This window comes from Dasypus novemcinctus, chromosome 4 (assembly GCF_030445035.2).
Source record: "Dasypus novemcinctus isolate mDasNov1 chromosome 4, mDasNov1.1.hap2, whole genome shotgun sequence".
Classification (NCBI taxonomy): Eukaryota; Metazoa; Chordata; class Mammalia; order Cingulata; family Dasypodidae; genus Dasypus; species Dasypus novemcinctus.
The window spans coordinates 162878231-162905637 of NC_080676.1; the positions used below are offsets into that span (position 1 = coordinate 162878231).

The 27407-nt window shown below is 44.8% G+C and overlaps 1 long non-coding RNA gene across 2 annotated transcripts in view; it reads left to right on the forward strand.

The window, feature by feature from the left end:
- LOC139438908 (uncharacterized) overlaps nucleotides 1–27156 on the forward strand; it is a 42128-nt gene extending 14972 nt beyond the window's left edge. The window contains exons 2-4 of one of the 2 annotated variants that reach the window (XR_011648728.1): nucleotides 15639–15835; nucleotides 16521–16621; nucleotides 27020–27156. This is a non-coding gene — a long non-coding RNA (uncharacterized lncRNA). The remainder of the gene's footprint in view (nucleotides 1–15638; nucleotides 15836–16520; nucleotides 16622–27019) is intronic. The other variant, XR_011648729.1, reaches the window with a different exon arrangement.
- The last annotated feature ends 251 nt before the right edge of the window (nucleotides 27157–27407 follow it).

Here is a 27407-nt window from a genome sequence, read left to right on the forward strand (position 1 = left end):
CCTGTGGCGTGGAGCATGGCGCTGGGCTCTGGGTGGGGATATTGTGTCACCCACTGCCGTAGGGGCAGATACAACATGAATGTAAATCGTCCTAATAGAAACATCTGGAACATCTGTGCTACGGAGAGGAAGGAGAGGGCGCTCATAGCTGCAGCCAGCAGCGTCTTTGGGAAGGCAGAAGTAGCCAAGCTGGGCTTCGAAGGAGCAGCAGGGAATGAGCAGAGGGCAGAGCAGGGGCTGCATGCAGGAAGGAGGAGAGCAGAGAAGCGCACCCCGGGGTGGAAAGCGCGGGAGGACTACGTGCTAATAATCACACAAGCCTGGAGGGCCAGAAGCGTGCTCTTCCTTCACGGGACTTCGCGTCAGATCCAGTGCCTCATCGAGAAGTGCACCCAAAGGCAGGAGGCCGTGGCTTTAGCGGTGGTGCCCTGTGACGTGGCCGTCGCCGCCACGGAGGCGCTGAGCGTGGCCCGGGAGGTGGGCCCCGATGGAGGCGAGAGGAAAGGACCCGGCCCCCCGAGGACAGCATGGGAGAGAGCGGCTGTTATAGATGTCATAGATCTAGAAGGTCCTGGAAGAGATACCGCACTCCTCGTGAGGCCGACTTCCCGTGCTCACTCTAAATCCTGGGCCCCCGTGCACCCGATAAGGCATCTTCGTTCACAGTCAGGGTCCCATGAGCCGTCAGAATTTGGAGGGTCTTTATCCTCCTCTCTCCCACCCCTCACGTGCATTCATGAACCTTTCTGGGTGGGGGAGGTAAGAAGTGCCTTATTTGCTCTCCCAAGAACGGGGAGGAAAGGAGAAACGACTGGCCCACTCTTTAGTAAAGGAAGCAAGTCTCTGGGAGCCCTTGGTGCATGGAGAAGACCCTCGTAAGTGTTCTCAGGGAGCAGACCACGTTGGAGCGTGGCGGCAGGCAGAGCCCGTCTTGGGGAACGGGGTTCTCTTAAATTCCTAAAAGGTCGTCCTGGAAGGTCCTGCAGGGGACTTGGCTTCAGAGCACAGAGCGAGACTGTCTGGGTTTGAGTCCTTGTTTTGCCACTTGCTAGTTACATGTCCTTGGGCAATATATGTAACCTCTCCTGGCCTCAGTTTCTTCATCTGTAAAATGGGACTGGTACTAATACCTACCTGCTCAGGCTGTTGGGAGCTTTGCGTGAAGTGGTGGTGTATGTGATGGTGCTTACAAGGTGTCGCAAGTGGGTACTCACCAAAGAGAGCTGATGTGTTTTATTTTTTAATATTATTATTCAATATCACCCTGCTAATCTTTCAGCCTTATCTACCCGTAGAGATCATCTTCCCAGAAACTTGGAGGTCGATTTCAGGTGACTAAATGGATGCTCAGTAAATAACTGTGTTTTCCATTTCTTCCCCCAAAGTGCCTGGTTTCCAGGAATAATAGAAATCACTATGAGTGTCTCTACGCCTCAGCTATAGTGTTTTACTCTGTGCCATACTGCACCTGCCCCTGCGAGCTGCTGCCTTCTATAAGCAGCTTAAACACTTTGAACCTGAGAGGAAACTCAGGCTTTGGGACCCCCGTCTTGTTAAGGCTAAACTCCTTCTACCCTCACAGTCATAAGACATTAGAGGTGTCATATTGATGGCCAAAGTGGGTTTATTATCTGGCCAGTAGATAAATCTATTTGAATACTAATATCTCTATAGACACTTGGTAACACCTCTTATTTAATTGCCAGCGTTCTGGTCCTCTTATTAGCCACAAACTCACATAACCAAAAGCGCTCAATCCATATTAGCTTTTATTACTATGAACTCGACTAAGCACCGAGTAATAGGTATATACACAGGCATCACTCAGAGAGCACAGAACAATGTTACGAGTGCCAAATGTCTATGCATTCTAAACCAGTATAAAACCAGAGAAAATGTGCTGACTTAAAAAGGAAATTGAATGGCTATCTATTTAGTACTTCCAAAAGGTGAACACAGAACAAGTCTGATGAATAGTATGGTCAGAGTGTGCATAACACGAAGTTTCAAAAAGAGCAGCGAGTTAAAATCTTTGCACACTCAGCTGGTTTCTCATCAGCACATTCCTGGGTGCTCACGTCTACTCGAGCAGCTGCTGTTCAGCACCTGCCCCCACCACTTGGCAGGGTCTGCTCTTGTCAAGGACACCAATGTCTTCCATGTTGATTAACATAGAGACTCCTCTCTGTCCTAGTCTTTCTCCATCTCTTGGTAGCATTCTACATGGCTGACCACTGCTTCTTCTGGAAGCCCCTCCTTCCTTGCTGAGGCAACACCACAGCCTGCTGGCTTCTGGGCCACCATTCCTTCCCCCTCACTGAGCAGTGGGAGGTCTAGTTGCTTCTTGAATTCTCTGGCCTACAAATATTGAAAGCCTAGACCTTGGTTCTGGGCTCTCTCCTCTACTGACATTCTTCCTAAGTCATCACAAGTTGTCCATGATTTTATTTTTTATATATTTTTTAGATTTATTTATTTATTTAGTATTTCTCTCCCCTTCCCCGTCCCCCATCTCCCAGTGTCCACTCGCTGTGTGTTCTTCTGTGTCCACTTGTATTCCTGTCAGCAGCACTAGGAATCTGTGTCTCTTTTTGTTATGTCATCTTGCTGCGTCAGCTCTCCGTGTGCGCGGTGCCATTCTTGGGCAGGCTGCGCTTTTTCCACACAGGGTTACTGTCCTTACGGGACACACTCCTTGCTCCCCTATGTGGGGGACACCCCTTCATGGCACGGCACTCCTTGCACGCATCAGCACTGCGCATGGGCCAGCTCCACACGGGTCAAGGAGGCCCTGGTTTGAACCTTGGACCTCCCATGTGGTAGGCAGATGCCCTATCCATTGGGCCAAATCCACTTCCCTGTCCATGATTTTAAATCCCACCTACATGCCGGTGACACCCCAATCTGTATCTGTAACCCTGCCTGTCCTTCACCTTGACTCCTCTAATTGGATTTGATTGAACATCTCTATTTAATATGCCCAAAATGATGCCTTGATTCCCACATAACACAAGTGCTCCTTCCCTTAGCCTTCCCCCTCTCATTCCCAGCACCACATCCACCTTTCCAGTTCTACAGCAGATCTTAGAATCACACTGGGTTCCTCCTTCCCCTCAACTCGATATCTAATTCACCCCAAGTCCTGAGGATTCCTCCTCCAAAATTAATACCAAATCCATCCTCACCTATCCAGCTCCACCCCTCTGCCTCCACCAAGCCGCCATCCTCTCTTGCCTGGACTACTGAAGCATCCTCCTGCTGGTCTCCAGCGTTCATTCTTGCCCAGTAAAACGTGAACTGGGTCATGCCACTCCTCTGCTCACAGGCGCTGATGCTGGCCCCTCTGTAGAGGTTCCAGCTCCTTACCTGGACCACAAAGCCCTGCTGACCAGGCCTCTGCCCACCTCCCTGGCCACGGTTCCCACTGCTCGCCCTCACCCGGCATGGCTTAGCTTTCCAACTCACCCGGTGTGAGACCCTGGGACACTTGCCCCCTTTTCGTGAGGCTGCCTCTTCATTCGGGTCACATCCCGGATGTTGCCTTCTCAGAGAGGCTCTCTCTGTGCACCCTAAAACTGCACTGTCCAGCCCCACCTGCAGTCATTTGCTAGCACATTGCCCCTATTTTCATTTGCTGCACAGCACTTACCCATATCAGATTTTTTTCTCTATTGTCCACACTACTAGATTAATTTATCTGGCTTGTTTCACTGGAAATGGTGGTGCAGGAGGCTCCTAAGGAGACCAGGACCTTTGTGTACTCATTGCCTGTCACCCCTCTGATACCTCCAGTGGAGTGCTGAATGCATACTTATTAAGTATGTGAATTAATTGATGTTAGAAAGAGGACAAAATTGAAGCATCTAAAAATTGCTGAGAGAACCCTTCTCTGTGGCCCAATACCAAGCTGGTCAGGGAAGACGCTTATGAGCTGGTGCTGGAGACTGAGGCCTGTGTATTTTTGAACCTGAATTCCCTGTTTCGTACGGAGGAACAGTATGCGAAGGCTCTTCCCAGTTACGGTAAGTCCTACTTGTAAGCCTCGGTTTTTATTATCTTACCACCCTTTTTCCAAATAAAGAACAACCATCAAGGCTTTTGTGAGCAATCACAGGTTCCAGGGAAGTCTTCTCATCTTTCTTCCTTTTCAGTGGAAGGACCACACCTTTTCCACTGCAAAGTAAAAGACGGATTCAGAGATGTTCAGTTAGTAACATGGAGAGATGTGCTCGTATGAACCTTCTAATGAGTATAAAGATGGGCTTTTTTAAAAAAGATTTATTTTTTATTTATTTATCCCCCCCCCCCCCCGTTGTCTGCTCTCTGTGTCCATTCACTGCGTGTTCTTCTTTGTCCGCTTCTGCTGTTGTCAGCAGCATGGGAATCTGTGTCTCTTTTTGTTGCGTCATCTTGTTGTGTCAGCTCTCCATGTGTGCAGCGCCACTCCTGAGCAAGCTGCACTTTCTTTCATGCTGGGCAGCTCTCCTTATGGGGCGCACTCCTTGCACATGGGGCTTCCCTACGCGGGGACACCCTTGCGTGGCAGGGCACTCCTTGCGCGCATCAGCACTGCGCATGGGCCAGCTCCACATGGGTCAAGGAGGCCCGGGCTTTGAACCGCGGACCTCCCATGTGGTAGACAGATGCCCTATCCACTGGGCCAAGTCCACTTCCCAAAAGATGTGCTTTTAAATGACAACTTTTGGTAATAGGAGGACTCACAGAGAAAGAGAGGCAACTGCTTTCCGGGGGTGGTGGAAAAGTTTCTGGAAATGTCAGACTAGGTGGGAAGGCTCAGCCGCAAATTAAAAACAGGGATGAAAGAGCGGAAGCCAACGTTCACGTTTCCAACATAACAAAGAAAAATGCAGTGGGAATTTTACACTCAAAGAACATAGGGAAAAGTAAATACTCTGAATTGAAAGACTTCAATCCAATGAGGAGAGGAAGGTGTGGGGCAGGGAGGAAGGCGAAGGCAGGGATTAAAGCAAAGGAAGTGTCCGCGGAGTGGGGGCAGAGAGAGTCTATCACTGGAGGGGGGGCGGGGACACTGGGGAGTGAGTCATCCTTGAGGACATGTAGATGGCACCAGACCGTTCTGACGATGCATGCCCTGGTGCCTGGCACACAGCAGACACCCAGGAGACACTTGTTAAGTAAATGATAGAAGGTGGTGATGAACCTGAGTGAGGGGTGAGCGGGTGGGTGAGTAAAAACGCAGATGGGGTGGGCTGGAATGGATGAACAGGCCCTGGCCCTGGGGGATCAAAGTTGCAGAAGACCATGTTGGTTCTGGCCAAAAAAAGATCCCAAAAGTCCCAGAGCCTAGCAGGTTTCAAATATATTTAGAAGAAAGGGGAGAGCTCACCTTTCTACTGCCCTTCTCAAACATCCCACAAGCATCCTGACCAAGGTAGACCTAGTGGACACGGGAACAGAAAAAGTTGTCCTGGATGTGGTGCAAACCTGGCCTACCACCTGAGGAAGGGCTACCTGATGGGCAAGTGACGGGGGCCAGCAGGACGTCCCCAACAAGCTGAGCCTGGCAGAGGTCACCAAGGAAGGAATGAAGTTCTGTCAAAGACATTCCGTCCCCAGGTGAGACTTAGGGGGGCCTGGAACTGGCCTCAGTGGAAGTCAGCCTCACCTCCTAGAACTGGCCAAGATCGCAGCCAAAGTATTTATAAAACTCACAAGATGCAGCACAACCTATCCTTGTATTTACTGGAGCTTTGAATTTATTGGTTCACAGATTACTGTTTCTTGGGCTTTAACTATGGCGATGATGAACAATTATAATGCATCATTCCATGCATAGAGGGCACTTTGGTGTCCCAAAAGTTTTCACCTGCTTTCTCACCTGAGTCCCACAAAATCTTAAGAAATATGTAAGGCAGGTGAGGTTCTTCCCTTTGGGCAGGTAAGAATAATAAAGTTGAACACATCAGTAGTGAATAGAAGCAGGACTCCTGCTTTCCAGAAACCTGCATCTACCATCATCAGTGGTACCCAGTGAAACCTGCTCTGTGTGCTCTCCACCTTCATAGAGAGGCAAACCAACTGGTCTGGTTTCATGTAAACAATGCTATAGAAACTCCACAGTTTGTAGGACTCTGGGATTTTTTCCCAATGCATCGGTCACTTTTTCCTTCATTTTGTTCAGGATCTTGCTGAATGGCATGGGATCACAAAGACAGGACAGAGAGGTCACTCCTGCTTTGGAATACTGTGGGAAACAGTGATCTCTGGACTGACCTGGCTAACTCCTTGTTAACCACGTGGCCGTGGGAAACGGCATCACCATCTCTGGGCCTTTGCTTTGTGATCTGCTTGAGGAGGAGTCTACAACTGCTGCACACATTTGTAGTTAGGATTAAACAATACGTCACATGCGCAGGTCCTGGAGCCGCAATCATCAGCACTCAGTGAATGCCATCCTAGTTCCTACTTTCCTCCCTTCTGCTCCTGCCCTGATGGGAGAACCAGTTCATTGTCAACAGCGCCGGGGGTCATGGTGAAACGCAGGGAGAAGGTTCCATGGTAATTAGCCCGGTGGTTCTCAACCCGAGCGAGCAGCACAAGCCCCTGGAGAGTTTGTTAAAATCCAGGTGGCTGGGCCCTGTCCCCAGGACAGCTGAGGTCTGAGGAGGGACCCAAGTACTTGCTTTTCTAACACGTTCCTGGTCGCAGCTAATGCTGCTAGTCCAGAGACAACATTTTGGCCAATCACTGCCGAATCTTAGGTATGAACCCACATTGCGGTGCTGTGTTGTTGAACACCTGAGTGTGAATCCCAAATCCCTACCTGCTGAGAGTCAGCACCAGCAGTGCGAGGAGGCCTGTGCAGTATTAGAAACCAGAGCGGCTCATTCCCACCCTGATTTCATGGCCCTCTGGGTCCACTCTGCCTCAGGTGTGGCCCTGGGCGAGCTATTCACTTCTCTGTGCCTTGGACTATTTTAAATCTCCAAAATGCGTTGTTGAATAGGTCAGTTAAAATTTGGAAAACAGTGCCTGGCACTTAATAAGGACCATAGAACATTTGTTACAAGAAATAGAGTACTAATTTGGGCAAGTCACTTAAAACCTCTGTGAGTCTCTGTTGGGTTTGCTCTGCTTCCTTAAAGATAAGGAGACTGCCTACCTCGTGAGTCTGCAGTACCAATTAAAGTGAAAATGAGCAGGACTTCCCTGGTGCCACACTTGGAAGGGAAGGGCTTGCTCGGGAATGAGGGGCTGCCTTTCTCACACATGGCCTGGCAAGCCCGATGCCAGGAATTGCTGCAGGGAGCTGAGCTCGCCTACCCCCTCACAAAGCTCCGTACCACAAAATGATTGTACCAGGTACTTCCGGAATTCACATCCGCTCTGTCCTGTTTCAGGGATCTGCTGGAGGAAGGGAAGGTCACAGGGCCCCATCTGGCAGGAAGACTAGCCTCAACTCATCATGTGCATCAGTGTGAGCCCAAGGGCCACCCTGCAGCTTCTAAGGATGTAGCCACCTCTGCTAGTCAGCCAAAGGGGTGCTGATGCAGAGTACCAGGACTCTTTTGGCTTCTATAAAGGGTATTTATTTGGGGTAGAAGCTTACAGTCACCAGGCCCTAAAGAGTCCAACTCAAGGTACCATAAGAGGTACATTCTCACCCAAAATCTGTTGCCACGTGTTGAAGCAAGATGGCGGGCGATGTCTGCAAGGGTTCAGCCTTCCTCTTCCTCTCAAGGTTCCATGGTCCCAGTTTCTTCCAATATCAGCTATAGGCTGGGATAACTTTTGTCTCTCTTCCCAGGGCTTGTTTCTCTCTGGGCTCAGCTGCTCTCCACAGGGCCACCTATAAACCGTTAGGCAAATAGTCTCTCTACCTGGGGCTTCTGCCATGTCTAAGGGCACTTTCTCTCTTTCCTCACATATCTGCTTCTCTGTGCATTTACTTCCCAGGGCTCCAGCTCCAAAACTCCAACATCTCTTCTATGCAAAGTGGTTTCTCTGTGAGTCCCTGCCTACCAAGGAGGTGGGAACTCCATGTCCTACTGACATGGCCCAATCAAAGCCTTAATCATAATTTAATCGAGTAAAAGTGAAGCCTCTGAATCTAATACAATCTAATACGCCCAGAGGAGCAGACCAGTTCACAAACATAACCCAATATCTATTTTTGGAATTCATAAACAATATCAAACTGCTATATCACCCAAGCCAACTTGCTCAGTCATGTATTGGCTGAATGGTCCAAGCAAGCAAATTCTGGAAACAAAGTTGCTCCTGGTCAAAGGCTCTTGGAAGAGGTTTTGAAAAGCAATAGTGTTGAAACAGAGTTGAATAAGACCATTTTGGGGAAGCAAAAAGCAAGGGAGGAAAACTATGACATCCTCTAAGCATGTAAAATTTTCTCTTTTCAATAAGTTGTTAATATTTCACAGTATGAGAAATATTTCCCCAGCTTCAAAATGGCAAGAAATAAGTGTTCTGTTTTTATAGATTCTCAGAAATATACAACCACAGACAAAGTTCTCATGATATATTATCATTAAATAGGGGAGAACTGTGACTTTGTGCTTATTGAAAAATAGGGTATTTTAATGAGTGCCTAAACCTTTGAAAATAAGTTGAATACCATGGAAGATTTATAGTTTTATCCCTTTTAGAGCAGTGTTCTACACAATGAGATGTGCCCTTACTCCATGCTAAATTGTTTTTCAGACAAAAAGCAATGAATTCTTTTGAGCTGGGAAGCACATACATAATGATGATCTAATTGGAAGGGGCCAGGGGTTTCAAGCTTTAGTGTACACAAGAATTACATGGAAAATTTGTGGAAATGAATTCCTGGGCCACCTCCTCAGAGTTTCTCACTTTGTAGACCTAGGATGGGGCTTGTGAACTTGTATTTCTAACAAGTTTCCAAGTGATCCCAGGAACACACTTTGAGTAGCACTGATTCCAGTCAAATTCCTTCATTTTTTAGAAGAGGGCCCTAATTTGAATAGCCCCCTTTTGATGAAGACATGTTGCTTTCTGATAACTTGTTTTTGAACATTAAAACATTTTGTATTTAACATTGCACTTAACCCTTGTAATGTTTTTAATTAATTTTAAAGTTTATACCAAGACTCAATTATGATCATGATATTCTGAAATTTCAGTAACAATTTTTAATACATTTCTGCCTATAGATACAAACTGTTTCCAAAAGTGAATTTTAAAAAGCCTGTGAAACCTAAGTAATTTATTGATGTGAACCACCACTATATAACCTCTGTGTGCTAATCCACAAAGCCCTCAGCTTGGCTCCTCTAAGTCCCAGTGAAATCATCCTGCCCACTCAGCCTCAGAGGCCCTGTTCACGGGAGCAGGGACATGGGACCACTACCTTCAAGGTGTCCTGTCCTGCAGTGTTGACCTTCGAGGAGTCTGGAGGGAATGCATGGGGCATGAATCTGGATCCTGCTGCTTACTCACTAGCTAAGGGATGACAGCAAATCACTTGATCTCTCCTGGTCTTAGTTTCCTCTCTTGTAGAAAAGGAGGCAGTAAAAATGTCCAGTTTATAATGAGTGTGAGGATTAAATGAGATGTGGAAGTCTAGGTTCAGGGCTTGGCCCAAAGGAGATCCTCCATGCTGCCCTCTGTTGTCTTTCAGTTTTGTTACCACCAGCAGCAGCATTGACTGGTCAGGACTGTACCCAGCATGACCAACACCCAAGATGCACCAAAGCTCCCTATATCGGTTTATGAAACCCCACTGATCCTCAACATTTTACTAAAGACATCTTAGTAAATGCAAAGCACCAAAGCAAATCAAACAAAAAGACCCAAAACAAAAACTAGCCACCATCTGATTCCTCGCCAGTTCAATTGCATAATAGATTTGCTTTATATATAATAGAATTTGCAAAATTCCAAACCAGATCAAGCTGTATAACATACTGGCTGCATGCCATGCCTTCCTTGGGCCCTTGAACAGCTTTCCAATTTAACACATTTGCACACAATGCGAGAGAGTCTTAATCTTCTTGAATGCTTCAAAGTGGGAAGCTACCCATGTCTCTAGGAAATCTGTGAGTTAATTTCACTAAGCTGCAGAGTTGAACTGATGGCTATTATTTCACCAAGAAATCACCCCCACTGTAGAAAAGCAAGTCAAGGAGAACCACCAGAGGGCAATAGAGGAGCTGTGCCACTGCAATGCTAACAACCCCACCAAGGAGACCCATAGAATGTTCTTTCTGATGAAAGTAAGAATTACCTGTGGACCCCCAAGCAACACTCATGCACAGAATTGCCTTCTGGCCACCAGGTCCCTTTGGATCCACTGTCTCTGGGAGTCAGCTCGTCTATGAGACAGTGGTGCAAGGAGCTCTGCTCTGTCTTCAGTGCCCTTTATGTGTCTCAACTGTGAAATGAGGTGGGTGGGTGGGTGGGTGGGAGCACTCCTTGCAACCCCCGCGCCCATCACCACACTCCGCTGCCTGTAGTCCTGCATCTTCAGTATGATTGCGGCACAGACTGATAAGTAAGACGTTTAATCAGAACACTGAAAAATTCATGGGAGAAGGAACTCTAGAGGAGAACGAGACCTGGTGCTTTAACAAAATCAGAGAGGAGTTTAAAAACTGGGCTCTCATCCTTACAACCAAGTCCCATAAAGGTAAGTCCTGCAGCTTGGCTGCCCTAAAATTGGCATCATATTTACCAACTCCAGAAACTACTCTGACACATAAAAGGTGTGCCAAGCACTGGGCATACCCACTCAAGAGCAATCTGAGTGCTTCCTGGCCATCAAGACCCTTCTCTGGAGAGCAAGGCCCTCAACCACACAACAAAAGGCCCCTTCCACCACCTCTGACTTTCTCCCTGCTTCTCGGTCTTGAGGTAAGTGTCATTTGGTTCCCACTGGAGAGATGTTCAGAGCAGCCCTTGTAGGGTAGTTGCACCAATGGTAGGAGTCCTGGAAGCCCACCTGATGCTGAGGCTCTCCAGGCTCTGTCATATCCAGTGCAGGCATCCTGGCCATAGTGGTCATTGGGATGCTTGTTTTGGTCATGTGCCACCACACACAGATGCGACTAGGAGTGGCTTTGAGTTTGACCTAGAAGAAAATGCCAGTTGGGATGGTGTCCATTTGAATGGTACTTGGAATGGAGAGCAGCTGGCTGTGGAAGAGGGAAAGCCACATGAAGTCACTCAAACCTCTGTCTGCAGAAGGTCTAGAAGGCCATGATCTGGTTTTATCCATAAGCAGAGCAAGACTAGGGGAAGAGGCAGTGTCCTTTGTCAACCTCCTGCAGTGTGCCCAGTCGACCAGATAATTCCACACACCACACTCCCCCTTCTCTTTGTGCCTGACTTCTCTGCATAAGGGTTTGAAAAGAGGTGCCTGGCTTTGCTGGGCACAATTCCAACTTGCAGTCTGCTCCAGCCCATGTACCAGTAGGGTGTGTGTGTGTGTGTGTGTTTGGTTGTTTTGGAACTTGATAAAAGCAGCACTACTTACTTCCATGAAAACTAAACTTGGGCTAGGATCCATTCAACATAGTTTAAGGATTTATTCTTGGGAGGTCTGAAACTGCTCCAACAATTTTTAATTTCTGCTTTCACTTAGCTCATCAGATTCTTTGCTACCAATTATAAACACCAAACTTCTCTCTTGAGGTGATAGTACTCAACTGACACACATTTTCATAGAATAAGACTTTTTTCTTAAAAACCAGTATTTCTTGATTAGAAGCAACCAAGATGGCAGCAGAGTAAGGAGCTCCAAGAGTCAGCTTGTGCTACAGGGCAGTTAGTAATCACCCAGAGCTATCTAAAGCACCTGTTTGGGGACCCCAGGAGAACAGAAGAGCATCCTGCAACATTCTTGAAAGAATGGAAGTAGAGTGCTTGTCTTTAGTGAAGATTTATGAGTAGAGCACTCCATGACATGGAGTCTGGTGCCCATCCTCCACCTTGGGAGTTATTCCATGGCTGGAGTTGGAAGCTTCATTTCCCAAAAATGGGGGAAGAAGAGAGAGCCAGCACCTATTCCAACTACTGATTAGTAAATTGTTTGTCTAGCATGTAATCCTAAGGACAGTTAAAGTTTGGAACTGTCCAAGTCAGAAAGAGACTAGTCACTGCCATTTTAGCTCCACCCCCAGCGTGATAGGAAGAAGAAAAGTATAGTGATGGTAAGGACTGGCTTCTTTCTCCCCAGATTGGATTGCACCTCTAGCCTAGGTCCCAGCCCCACCTCCTGCCGGGAGGAAACTGCAGGGAGGAAACTGCATCAGCCTATCTGGGCAACTGCAGGTGCTTTTGGCAAGCACAGACAGGATAGTCAGACACCTGGGGCTCCATCACCACCCCCCAATAGGATAGGAGGGGGACTGTGATTCCTCAACTTTGGGCAACTGCAAGTGCTTTTGGCCCATATGGACTGATTTGTTGAGCATCTTTGATTCCATCCATCTTCCCATCCCTTCTACCCCCTGCATGGGATAGGTAGAAGGGGGCAGGTATTTCCTCAGCCTCCCCCCCCCCTTTTTTTTTGCAAAAAAAAAAAATTATTTTCCATGGTCAAAACTGTATAAGATATAACAGGGTATTCTATAAGATTTTTAAAAACAGTATAGTCATGCAAATTTGAAATTTGTTTTTTTCTCTGTAAAAATGACAATATTTTCTGGGATTATTGTCTGCTCCTAGTAAGAGATTATAAGAAGTTTTATTTATAATACCTTCTGAGTATTATCCTGGGCAACTGCAGGTGCTTTAACCCACACAGACTGGTGTATTGAGCATCTGGGGCTCTACCCCCACCGCACATAAGATAGGAGGGAGCTGGTATTTCCTCAGTCTCTCTGGGCAACAGCAGGTGCTTTTGGCCTGCAAAAACTGGGCTTTCAGTGCCTGTGGCTTCACTCTCACCCCTGAAAGGACAAGAGGGGAGCCATGTTTCCTGAGCCTCTCTGGGCAACTACAAATGCTTTCAGCCCACACAGACTGGTTTGTTGAGTGACTGAGGTTCTACAACTATGCCTCCATAGGATAGGAAGGGGCTGGTGTTTCTTCAGACTGTCTGGGTAACAGCAGGTGCTTTCTGCCCACACAGACTAGTGTGTTGGGTGCCTGTGGTTTCATACTCATCCCTTAAAAGGGAAAAGAGACAGTACTCCCTCAGCCACTTGGGCAACTACAGGCACTTTCAGCCCACACATAATAGATTTTTGGGCATATTTTGGGGCATAGTTGAAGAAATAATGGTAGAAAATTTCCCAACCCTATTGAAGGGCATAGATATCCAAGTCCAAGAAACACAATGCATACCCATCTGAATAAATCTGAATAGACCTACTCCAAGACGCATATTAATCAGAATGTCAAATGCCAAGGAGAGAGTTCTGAAGCAGCAAGACAAAAGTGATGCATCACATACAAGCCACACCCAATAAGACTGAGTACTGATTTGTCATCAGAAACCATGGAGGCAAGAAGGCAGTGGTACGATACATTTAAGATATTGCAAGAGAGAAACTATCAGCCAAGAATCTTATATCCAGCAAGATTGTCTTTCAAAAATGAGGGGAGTTTAGAATATTCACAGATCAACAGAAACGGAGAGAGTCTGTAGCCAAGAGAAAGGCATTGCAAGAAATAATAAAGGGAGTGCTACAGCCTGGAACAACAACAACAAAAAGACAGGAGAGAGAAGCTTGGAAGGGAGTCTAGAAATGAAGATTATATCAGTAAAAGTAACTATGAGTGTAAAAATAGTGGTGAAAACAAAATATGACAGATAAAACCCAAAGGTCAAAATGGATGAAGAAAGAACTGCTGGTACAATAATAACATTGAATGTTAATGTATTAAACTCCCCAATCAAAAGACACATACTGGAGGAATGGGTAAGAAAATATAAGCCATCTATATGCTGATATAGGAGCATATAGAGACTAACCTTGGACCCAAATTTATAAAGAGATTGAAAGTGAAAGGCTGGAAAAAGATATTCCATGGATGCAATAATAACAACAACAACAGGAAAGCTTTCAGTGTTTCACCACTGAGTACAAAGTTAGCTGTGGGTTTTTCATATACGGCCTTTATCATGTTGAGAAAGTTTCCCTCAATTCCTATATTTTGTAGTGATTTTTATCAAGAAAGTTTGCTGTTTTTTGTCAAATGCCTTTTCTGCATCAATCGATAGAACCATGTGATTTTTCTTCTTTGATTTATTAGTGCTGTGTATTATGTTGATTGATTTTCTTGTGTTGAACCACCCTTGCAGGCCTGGTATAAAACCAACTTGATCATGATGAATAATTCGTTTAATATGTTGTTGGATTCGATTAGCAAGTATTTTATTGAGGACTTTTGCATCCATATTCATTAAGATAATGATTTCTTTTTTCATAACATCATTATCTGGGTTTGTTATTAGGGTGATATTGGCTTCATAGAATAGGTTTGGTGACATTCCTTCTTGTTAAAATTTTTGGAAGGGCTTGAGTAAGATTAATATTAAATCTTCTCTGAATGCTTGATAGAATTCAACTGTGAAGCCGTCTGGTCCTGGGCTTTTCATTTTGGAGAGTTACTTGAAGAAGTTTTCAATGTCTTTGCTTGTGATTGGTTTGTTGAGGTCTTCTGTTTCTTCTAGGTCAGTGTAGGTTGTTCGTACATCCTTAGGAATTTTTCCATTTCATCTACACTGTCTATTTTTGTTGGTACACAGTTGTTCATAGTATTCTCTTATTATCTCTTTTCTTTCTGTGGGGTCAGTAGTAATGTCCCCATTTTCATTTTTTATTTTATTTATTTTCACCTTCTCTCTTTTTTTCTTTGCCAGTCTAGTTAAGGGTTTATCAATTTTGTTAATCTTCTCAAAGAACCAAATTTTGGTTTTGTTATTTCTCTCTAATGTATTTTTTCTCAATTTCATTTATTTCTGCTCTGATCTATTTCATTCCTTCTATTTGCTTTGGAAATAGTTATTCACAATAGCCCAATGGTGGAAGCAATTCAAAGGTCCTAAATAGATGAATGGATAAACAAAATGTAGTATATAGATAAGGTGGAATGTTATTCAGCCATGAAAAAACGTATGAAGTTCTGATACATGCTACAACCTGGATGAAACTTGAAGACAGCATGTTGAGTGAAATAGGGAAGCTGCAAAAAGACAAGTATTGTATTATTCCACTTACATGAAATATGTAGAATATGCAAATTAATAGAGATAGTAGATTACAGGATTCTAGGGGCTAAAGGGAGGAGGTGATGGGGAGTAAATGCTCAATGGATATGAAGTTTCTATTTGGGATAAGGACAAAGTTTTGGTACTGGATGGAGGTGATGGTAGCACTACATTATGAATGTAATTAGTACCACTAAATTGTACACTTAAAGATGGGGGAGGGGTGTGGGCAACCCAGGGAGACCCTCCACGTGGCTTGATATTGGGCCCTGGAATGGGGTTAGGACAGGTCTGTGGGGGCTTAGCAAAGTGTCCAGGTACACACCCAAGGCTCTGCAACCACAAGCTTTAGCCTGAGACCCCTCTGGCTAACCCTTCCCAATTGCCTCTTCCAGGAAACGACCACCGTCTTACCAACCAGATTCCTTTCATGATTCACTCTTTTCTGCTTCATTTCCAGACTCTTGCCTGGCATCCATGATTTCTCAGTGAATGAGTGAGCTTGGTAACCACATTCAAGGAGACTCCCTGAGGTCGTCGCTTCAACCCAAACTTTGGTTGTTTGGAACAGGGTCCTTTAGGTGGCCACTTCCAGATGAATCAAGCCATGCCTTTGCTGTAATCGCGCTCCTCAGCCCTCAAGAGAAAGACATCGGGGTGAGCCCTTTCTTTCCCTGTACTGCTCCCCTGCCCATGGCAAGCTCCCTTTACTATGTGAAGTCTTGAATAGAAATTTAATAAAGAAAATTACCTTTTTGAAATAGAGGGTTTTTCAACAATGATCATCTCTAGTTTGTAGGATTGTGGGTGCTTTTATTTTCTTCCTCAGACTCTTCTGGATTTTCCAGACCATGGACTTGGATCATTTAATTAAAAAGATGATGTGACAAATATCCCTTTTAAAGCACTTAATACCAATCTCCTATTAAGGAGATTAATACCAATCTCCTATTAAAAACATATTTTTTGCCTTGTGAAACCATGGAGCCCTGCAGCCAGGTTTCTGAACCTTGGTGACACATTAGATTGCTTGGAGAGCTTTAAAAATCCAATGCCCAGGCCTTGCCTCTAACCCATTCCATCGGAACCGCTGGGATGTGGTCGCAGGAGTTTTCCGTCACCTGGTGATTCTGATGTGCAGCCAGGGTAAGGCCCTTTGCCCTTGCAAAGAGGAGCAGCAGAGACTGTTGCATGTGGAAGCAGGTGTTTTAGTTTCCTAGGCTACTCCAGCAAACAATGTGAGATGGGTTGGGTAACACAATGGGAATTTATTCACTCACCATCTTGAGGCTAAAAGAAAGTCCAAACCAAAGTATCATCAAGGCCATGCTTTCTTCCCTAGGACAGGTGTTCTGGGCTGGGTGCAGGTGATCCTTGGTCCTTGGCTCCTCTGTCGCACAGCAAGAACATGGCGCCTCTCCCGGCCTCTCTGTTCTCTTCCAGGTAGGGCTGAATTTCAGTTTCTTGCTTCCATGACTTTCTCTCTCTCTATGTTTGAAATTCATTCTCTTCTAAAGGACTCCAGTAACAGGATGAAGACCCATCCTGACTGCACTGGGCCACACCTCAACTGAAGTAGCCCCATCATAAGGTCTTACAAGGACCCACACCCACAGGAGTGGGTCGTATTTAAGAACATGGTTTTCTGGTCTTCGTATTGCTTCAGACCACCACATGTGGCTTCAAATTCAGCCCAGAACCTTGCTGAGCCTCAGTTTCCCAAACTCGCAAGCAGGATAAACCCTACCTACCTCACAGGACTTATATGAGGATTAAGCGAGGCCATTTCTACAAGCCAAATGTCAGCACTTCTCCCCTCCATCGTCCAGCTCCATTCCCTTTCCCCACTAGGTCCGTAGCTCAGCACTCACTCCCATCGTGCTTCCAGTTATACTGAACCCCCCCAACAGGCAGAACATCCCCAAAGTAACCCCCCTTCACTGTATGGATGTACTGTGTGGATATGCTGGAGAAGTCAGCCACAGTCCTTGAGTAAAGGAGAAAGACAACATGTAGAAGGTGCATCCAGAGGCTACCCCTTAAATTATTTTATAGGAACTTTACAGAATGGAGTTTCCACTGGTGACTGACGTGATTTTACCCGTGAAGTAGGAAAAAACAAGGTCGTTCTTCAGTGCTGCAAAAAAGGAAGGAAGGAAAGCAGGAAGGAAAGAGAGGCGAGGAGAGGAGAGGAGAGGAGAGGAGAGGATAAGGAAGGGAGAGGGCAGGGGCGGAGGGAGGGGGGAGGGAGGGATTTGGAGGGAGAGAAGTTATGAAGGAAGAGAGAAACAAACAAAAAGAACAGAAAGGAAAAGGAGAGAAGGAAAAATGAAATGCCCTAGTCAAAATATTTGACTAGAGGCAGGGGTGCCTGCCTCCCAGCAGTATGAATCCAGGGTGGGAGGATTCTCCTCCTTTACTTACCACTAAAATCACCCTCCTCCCACTGCAGCCCATCCTGCTTGAGCCCCTTGCCCTTCCTTCTTCAGAACCATGGCCAGCTCTCACTGGCCCTTTACAAGGGCATGCCTGTGTACACACGTGGGCGCTCAGTTTGTTGAGCACCTGATGACTTGCAGATGCCTTTCCCCGTGCATTGCCGTGTTGTAAGGTGGACTGGGCGTCACCATTTCCGTAGCGCAGAGGAAGAGCTCGAGGCCTCTCACCCCGCCCTCACCTGGCCACCCCACTCTTGCCGTCATTTGACGCAATGACACACTGGAAGATTCCACCAAAGAACGGCAGGGGAACACTGCCCCCTTGGGGCACTTTTGAGGAATAGGCCGTTTCCATAGCCCATCCTAACGCTTCTTGCCTTGTCAGACCCCGTGGTGTTTGAGGGTAAGAAACTCCAGGGGCCAAAATTAGTGACCTCAGGCAGTCCCAACATTTGGCAGCTGGCCGGAAGGTTCTGAGACTCCCAGGCCCAGCAAAGACTCTGTGTCTGATAACTGACACGACCTCTGGGTCGTTTCCCCTTCTGCAGCCTCCTGATCTTGAAGGATAGTCTTCCTGCCGCCGGCGGCAGGGCCAGTCCTGGCCTGAGGCTGTTCCCTCTGATGACGATGACGCTGCTGAAACAGTGTTTCACTGGAGATGGGCTTGGCAGGGCGGGTTCCAGTTTTGTTAGGGCAAGGCGGGGACAGGGGTGCAGGGCAGGCAGGAATCAACAGCAGCTGAAGAGCGGACCCTTCCTCCTAAGTGGTGCCCACTCCCTCTGTTAGGACTGCACAATGCCATGTCCTCCGTGGCCCCACAGCTGCCCGCGGCCTTGGAAACCGTGAGGCCAGCAGCTTACAGGAAATAGAAACCAGCGTCTGTTTCTGGTTTTGCTAGCATGGAGCTTAGCATGGCTGCCTCCGGGTTGGGCCTCCTAGATTTGATTTATATCATTTCCTCCCTTTTGATCGTCTTGGCCGAGACCAAGCCCAAGACCAAAATTTAAAGCATTAACACCTCTCTCACCATCTGCTGGCTTTAGATGCTGTCATAGGTGATTAACTCTAGGTTACAGATGTCGAGGGGGTGGCTGTGGGATTTTTATTTATTTTTTAAAATTTTTGTGGGGGTGGTTGTTTTTGTTCTCTTCATGCTTCTTTCGTTCTAGGCAGATAGACCTCATTTGGTGAGGTGTCTGGCCTCCATCCCCAGTACGCCTAAAACAAAACAAACCAACAAACCAGCAAAAACAACTTCAGAGAGGAAACAGTGCACCAGGGAGCTTATTATACTGCCTATGAGTAGGAAAGCATCCAATGTCTGGAATATGCTTCTGAGCCAAGGACCCAGGACCCAAACCTGCTGAAGTCAAAGAGATCGAAGAAAGATCCAGAAGAAATTACTTGCCTGAGCCACATGACTTGTTTGACTCCTTCATGTAACTGTGTTTTGACTTTCCTAGCAGCATCTATCCAGGTACAGTAGGTGTTGCTACTGACAGCACAAACTCACTGCTCCACCAGCAAGCAGTAAGAGCAACTCTATTATCTAAAATAATTCTAGCTAAAGAATCCAAGGATTTTTGTTGTGCGGTAATAGCTCCTGCAGTGTCCTCAGTAATCCTATCATAGATAAGTTTCTGATCGTATTTTTCTTTATGTTGACTCCTCACCAAAGAAATAAAGGTCTCATGGAAGAGGCCCATTCAAGCACCAGTGACATCCCTGGGCTACTTGCGTTTGGCTTGGAAGTGTAAATTAAGTGAGGCAGTCCAGCATGAAGCTTCAGTTTTGTTATAAATTTCAGAGGGAACTACTAAGAGGTGCAATCTACATGGCTCCACATTGAAATGGATGAACCTGATATCATGAATCACCTTCACTTGGTCCTTTGATGTGTTCAGGTTATTTGGCACTAATGCAGACTTGTTAAAATGAATGCAGCATTGTTTGTGGCAGTCAGGGTACACAGAGCCTGTCTCTTTTGTAAGCTGTCAACTTCAGTCTGGAGGGCTTTCAGCGTGGTGCTGAAGCTCTGTTTCATAGCCTTAGAAATATTTACAACTGCTTGCTCCAGTCCTGTGTGCCTGGGGACGTTGAATGGTGCTTTAACCCCATTTGGTCAGCTGGAGGCCTGATATATTAGTCAGCCAAAGGGGTGCTGATGCAAAATACCAGGTATCTGTTGGCTTTCCCAAAGGGTATTTATTTGGCATAAGTTACTTCCCTCACCAAAGTCTGTTGCCACGTGTTGGAGCAAGATGGCTGCCGACGTTCAGCCTTCCTCTTCCTCTTAAGGCTCCATGGTCCCAGCTTCTTCCAAGATCAGTTCTAGGCTGGAGCAAGTCTTGTCTCACTCCCAGGGCTGTTTTTTCTCCAGGCGCAGCTGCTCTGCTCTCTATCATGTGTTTACTTTCTGAGCTCCAGCTCATACAACTCAACAGTAAAAGAACAAGCAGTCCAATTGAAAAATGGGCAAAAGACTTAAATAGACATTTCTCCAAAGAAGAAATACAAATGGCCAAAAAGCACATGAAAACACATTCACTATTACTCGCTATTAGGGACATGAAAATCAAAAGGACAATGAGATACCATCTCACACTACATAGAATGGCCATTATTTAAAAATCAGAAAACAATAAGTGCTAGAGAGGATGTGGAGAATAGGAACACTCCTTCACTGTTGGTGGGAATGTGAAGTGGTACAGCCTCCATGGAAGACAGTTTGGTCCTGCAGGATGTTAAATATAGAACTGCCCTATATGATCCAGTGATTCCCTACTAGGAATATACCCACTGAAAACTGTCACGCAAACATACATTTGCACAGTGAAATTCATAGTGGCACTATTCACAATTGCCAAAAGATGGAAACAACCAAGTGTCCATCAACTGATGAATGGATAAACAAAATGTGGTCTATACATACGATGGAATACTAGGCTGCTGTAAGAAGAAATGAAATTGGGACACATATAATAGCATGGATAAACCTTGAAGACATTATGCTGAGTGAAATATGGTGGACACAAACATCAAACTAGTGCATGGTCTCACTAATATGAACTAATTTTTTTAAAAAATGCATGGAGTTAAAATCTAGAGTATAGCTATTAGGAGCTAAGAGGAGGGTTGTAAAGAGGCTGTACCACTCTACATTCCCACCAACAGTGAAGGAGTGTTCCTATTCTCCACATCCTCTCCAGCACTTACTGTTTTCTGGTTTTTAAGTAATGGCCAGTCTATGTAGTGTGAGATGGTATCTCATTGTCGTTTTGATTTTCATGTCCCTAATAGTGTAATGACATTATGCTATGTAATGTTACGTAGTGTAATAACATTACATGCTTAACGTATGTAAAAATTCTAATTACCTTGACTGTAAAAGTGTGGAAATGGATAGATTTGATGGTAACACTTTATCGTGACTAGAACTAAGGCAGTTTGGTTTATAAATGGGATTGAGGCTGTATTAGTCAACCAAAGGGGTGTTGATGCAAAATACCAAAATTGGTTGGTTTTTGTAAAGGGTATTTATTTGGCGCAGGAGCTTACAGATACCAGGTTACAAAGCATAAGTTAGTTCCCTCACCAAAGTCTATTTGGAGCAAGATGGCTGCTGACGTCTGCAAAGGTTCAGGCTTCCTGGGTTCCTACGTTCCTGGGGCTTGCTTTACTCTGGCTTCAAGTTTCCTTCCTTCCTCGGGCTGGCTTCTCTTCTGCGTGCTGACTTCCCAGGGCTCCAGTTTAAGTCTTCAGCATCAAACTCCAAAATCAAAACTCCAACATTAAAAGCACTCAACTCTGTTCTTCGCCATGCCTTTTATCTGTGAATCCCCACCCACCAAAGGGTGGGGAGTCAACACCCTAATCATAACTCAATCATGCCCAGGTACAGATCAGATTATAAGCATAATCCAATATTTCTTTTTGGAATTCATCAATTATATCAAACTGCTATGGTGGCTGATAAGGGTAGTATAGGAATGTAACTGTCAATTGAACTAATGATAGAGAATAATCTAGGAACTGAATAAAACAGTGAAGTCAGAGGTGGATAAGAAGTGTGGTCAATTTCAAATTCAAGATTGTCCTATGAACTACAACAAATGTACATCACTTTTGCAATGTGGTAAGAATGTGGAGAAACATGGGAAAAATACTATTAATATAACCTAAGGACTATAGTTAAAAGCAATACTGTAATATTCATGCATCAATGCCAAAGATGTACTGTAATCTTTGTAGTAGGGGATGCGTGGCAGTTTGATATTATTTATGAATTTCAAAAAGAGATATTGATTATGTCTGTAAACTGGTCTATTCCTCTAGGCATGGTACCTCTTTGTATTAAATTCAAAGGTTTTACATTCACTTTATTAAATCAAGATTAGGGCTTTGATTTGACATCATAAGGGCATGCAGGGTTGAGTCCTCATCCTTTTGGTGGGCTATATACACGGTTATCAGTCAAGAACACAGAGATAAATACAAAGAAGCAGATATGTGAGAAAAGAGAGATAGCTCCATAGACATGGCAGAGGCCCTAGGGAGAGAAATGAGCCATTTGCCTGATAGTTTACAGCTGACCTTGTGAAGAGACAGAGCAGCTGAGCCCTGGGAAGAGAGATGAGTCCTATGCCAGCTGAGATTGGAAGAATCTGGACCCATGGAGTCTTAAGAGGGAAGAGAAAAGCTGAATTCTCACATGCGTCGCCCGCCATCTTGCTTCAACACATGGCAACTGACATTTGGTGAAGAAGTACCTCTTATGGTACCTTGAGTTGGATTCTTTAGGGCCTAGTAACTGTAAGCTTTTATTCCAAATAAATATCCTTTATAAAATCCAACATACTTCTGGTACTTTACATCAGCACCCCTTTGGCTGACTAATACATGGGGTATGGAAAAAATATACCAAATGTATGCTGTAGATCATAGTGAGTGGTAATAGTCTGATAATGTTATCTCATAACTTGTAGCAAATGTTCCACAACAATGTAGTGTGTTGGTGGAGGGGTGTTGTATGGGAATTCCACACATGTGTATGATTGTTTTGTAAGTTCACAACTTCTCTAATAAAAAAATGGAATGAAAAGTTATGTAAACCCTTGGGGAGGAAAGCTTACAGTTCCAAGGCCATGAACTATCCAAACCAAGGCACCATCAGAAATGCTTGCTCACCGAAGTCAGCTGACACATGGTGAAGATGGCCCCGGATCTCTGCCTTCACCTCCAGAATTTACCATCTCTTGGAGCCCAGCTCCCAAAGCTCAGCTGTCAGCTATCAGGCATAAAGCAGGGTTCATCTCCTCCTGAACTGCTCCATGGGCCCAGCCCCTTGGGGGATTTGTGCTTAAGCAATCCTCTAGACCTCTCTCACATGGCAATGTCAAAACTGGTGGCTTCCTTTTCCTGTTTATCTGTGTTTGTCTCTCTCTATATATCTACATTTTATCAGACCAGGTAAAAGGGCAGAGATTGAACCTGAGTCACACCTCACCAACATAGTCCAATTGAAATGGTCTCACGCCCACAGGAATGGATTAGTTCACAAATATAATCTTTCTTTTTTTTGGATTCATAAAAATACTTTCAAATGGCCACAGGCAAGAGCTATAATAGAAGATGGGTCTGAGACATCTTATAATATCAGATAGCAAGGGAACTATCAAAGACATCCAGGGTCATGTGAAAAAGTACTCAGGCACCAGCTTGCGGAAGATCTCTGTGACCAAAGTTGAGATAGCCGATAATGATAATAATTTCAATAGACTGATACTTATTAAATATGCTTATATCTACATGTTCATGATAATATTGGAAAAAAAAGAAATGTGACTTTGGAAGATGCTAGGGAACCAATTCATTATATTAAAAACTGATAAAGGGAAAGAACAATCATTTATCTTGCTGTTGCTATATAAATTGTATCACTGGGTAATTAAATATTAGATGAGGGAAATTGTCCTTTTATAAAAAATATTCAAACCAGTAATTGAAAAATAAATGATAAACTTGGAATATTATCATTCTGAAACTCCCAGTGAATGAAGAGATATTGGCAGTAAGCACCAATGGCCACTAAGATCACTAAAAGAGACACAACCAGACCTGGTGCGATGCCAAATCAATTGAACCTGAGTCTTTCAGATCACGAACCATTGGAATAATCCAATGATCACTTAGCAGGAAATACAGAGGACAGAGGAACATGGTAAACTGTACTCAGCTGATTATGTAATCAACAAAATCGACACTGGTAAACTCTATAGATCAAATAGATCAGGTTCTTCAACAAATAAATTATAATTAAACAAAAGGCATGGAGAAGGAACCTGTAGTTTATAAGAAAATTAAAAAGTCGTTTCAGGGAAGTGGATATGGCTCAAGCAATCGGGCTCCCATCTATCATAAAGGAGGTCGAGGGTTTGATACCCAGGGCCTCCTGGTGAAGGCTAGCTGGCCCGTGTGGCGAGCTGGCCCACACAGAGTGCTGCCTCGTGCAGGAGTGCTGCCCTGCTCAGGGGTGCTACTGCATGCAGCAGCAGTGCTGGCCCACGTGGAGAGCTGACACAGCAAGATGACTCAACAAAAAGAGACACAGAGGAGAGACAATAATACATGCAACAGACCAGAGAGCTGTGGAGGCGCAAGAGAATGATTTCCTCTCTCCCAATGTAGAAGGTCCCAGAATCAGTTCCTGGAGCCACCTGATGAGAATACAAGCAGACACAGAACACACAGCAAATGGACATAGGGAGCAGACAATGGAGTGGGGGGGAGGAGAATAAATAAATCTTTTTAAAAAAGACATATCTGTTGTGTTAAATTTCATGGAACGGAGATGGAGAGAAGAGTCAGCAGTCAGGATAATTGGTAGTAAGGAGGACTGAAGCTCTCTCAGGCATTCAGCCTGACTCTGCCCGGCTACCACAACCCCTCGGGACCGTTCAGAGGCATCACTGGAGGGTGTGTGGTTAGTTGAGCAGCTGGTAGTCCTCCCCATATCCTCGCTGGTCACAGGGAGGTCTTGTTTCTTTGGTGGAAGGCACTCCTGACTCCTCTCATGAACAGGTTTCATATTGCTTTGTGGTGTTCCTGGAGCCTAGAATGGGTCGGCTTGCTCTTGGGGCAACAGAAGCAGCTTCTCTGTGGCTTTCCTGCACCCCTTATTGCTGCTGGCTGGGGTGGCCACATCTGAGCTTCCAGCAGAGCTTCTGAGCTGCTGTAGTAAGAAGCAGTCTCCTCCTGGCTGGCTTGGGAACCGGCCCATCTCACAGCGCTCCCCAGGGTCCTCCTGCTTGTCCCAGAGCTGCTGCCTCCGCGGCCCCCACCATCCCCAACCCCGGAGCTGCCCCACACCCAGGGCCCTTTTTAATCATCCTTATAAGCAAGAATAGTCACTTCAGCCAAGAATGTAGTTCATGGAATTGTTTGCATTTCCTGTCCTGTTTCGACCTGCATGCAGGCTCGTAACAGGGAACATGAACTCTTGACTTCACCATGACCTCCTTTGCTCGCTACACATATCAAATCCTGTAAATGCCCCCACATCATGTTGTCCTGGGTGGTGCTGCAGGGACAGAGGCTGGACATTGTGCTGCCGTGGCCCACTGGGTGGACTGGGGAAGAGTGTAGACTACAATGTAGACCACTGTCCATGTGGTGCAGCAGTGCTCCAGAACGTACTCACCGGATGCAGTGGATGTGCCACGAAGACGGAAGAGGTTCTTGATGTGGGAGGAGTGGGGTAGGGGGTATATGGGGGCCCCGTATGTTTTGAATGTAACATTTAAAAGAAAATAAAGAAAAAAAGTCATATCATTTTTTAAATGGTCAAGAATACACCAAAGCATCTAGGCACAAAAAATCACACACACAAAACAACAAGAAAAAAGTCACACACACAAAACAACAAGAAGAAAGTCTGGATAGTAGCTAATTATGGCAGGAAGAATGGGCTATGATGCAAAAGGTTTCTGGGGTGGATTGTGAAGCTCTGTTTCTTTTTCTGGGTTGTGTTGGTCTTATAATTCATTAGGCTATTCATATTTTTTTCTTTTTTGAATTCATAATAAACTTTATTTTTAGTTCTCTAAAAATTTTAAATCGCAGAAAAGTTACATCAAAGCTATAGGGTATTGGTAGGTATACATCCAAGAGACTTGAGTCTCTGGCCTGTCCATGTGCCAGCTGGGCCCTGAGCCTCATTGGAGTTGCAACAACTACCCCCCAGTTTATTGGACTTACCCAGGACAACCAACAAGGAGGTGAGGATGGACAACACCAAGGAACCGAGAGAGTCTACAACTGCAAGCAAGAGATTCCCATCCATCAGCCAAATGGCTGATATTATATCAGCCCCTCTCAGTTAGAGGTGGAGTGGGCATCACCATCCGAGAATCCTTAGGATTGGGTAATAAAATATGGACTAGAGTGGACTTTCACTCCATGAAAGAGGTCGTTGATGGGGAGAAGTGGGTTGAGGGGGGTGGGGGGTGTATAGGGACCTTTTATTTGTTTTTAATGTAACATTTAAAAAAATAGACAGTATGATTCTAGTAATGGGAGAAATTGTATCATTGATGTGGAGACAGTGGCTGCTGGAGGTGCTGAAGTCAGGGTGAGGGAAAAATTTGTGTAATATGGGGGCATTTTCAGGACTTGGAATTGTCCCGAATGACATTGCAATAGCAGATACTGACCATTATATATCCTGCAATAACCTACAGAATTGAGTGGGAGAGAGTGTAAACTACAATGTAAACTATAATCCATGCTTAGTGGAAATGCTCCAACATGTGTTTATCAATTGCAATGAATGTATCATGCTAATGAAAGAAGTTGTTAATGTGGGGAAAAGTGGGAGGTGTGGGAGTGGGGCATATGGGAATCCCTTATACATTTTTTTTGGTAACAGGTTATGTAATCTAATATTTTAAAAATAAATAAAAAATATATTTTTAAAAAGTATTTTGCTAATTAAAAAAACACTATAGGGGATTCATATATAACACCCATTCCCCACATAGTTTTTCCTATTATTAATATCTTACATTAGTGTGGTACATTTGTTACAACCAATGACCTGATATTGAAATGCTGCTGCTAATCAAGGTCTATAGTTTATGGCTTATACCTTGTTTTGCACAGTTTTATAGGCTTTTATCAAATGTATAATGTATCTGTCATTGCAGTACCATATGGAACAATTCCAATGCCTTAAAAATGCCCTATTTTTTACCTATTTACCCTCCCCTTCCCTTCTGCACCTCTGGTAACCACCAGCTTTGTATCAATGTTACAAGTTCTTCCATTATTACCATATGATAATAACTATAACAATAAATTTACATTCCAAGGAAGAAAATGATGGAGGATTTAAATTTTTTCACAGATAAACAGAAACTGAGAGAATTTGTCATCAGAAGACCTGACCTACAAGAATTACTAAAGGGAGTTTTTCAGGTTGAAAGGAAAAGACAGAAGAGACTGGCTTGGAGTAGTGTGAAGAAATGAAGATTTTCAGTAAAGGTAACTAAAGTAGTACATGCAAAACCAAATAGTATTGTACCTTTTATATGTAACTTAACTCTTTAATTCTGGTAAGAGTCAAGATATAATTGACCAGGAAAAAGTCATATTTCCTGATAATAGACATGAAAAAATATAAAGAAGTAATGTGGAACAAAAGCAATATAAAGGGGGGAAATGGAGGGATACAGGAGCAGTAAAGTGTTTGGTACTGAAGCTAAGTTGGTATCTTTTCAAATTAGTAGGTTAAT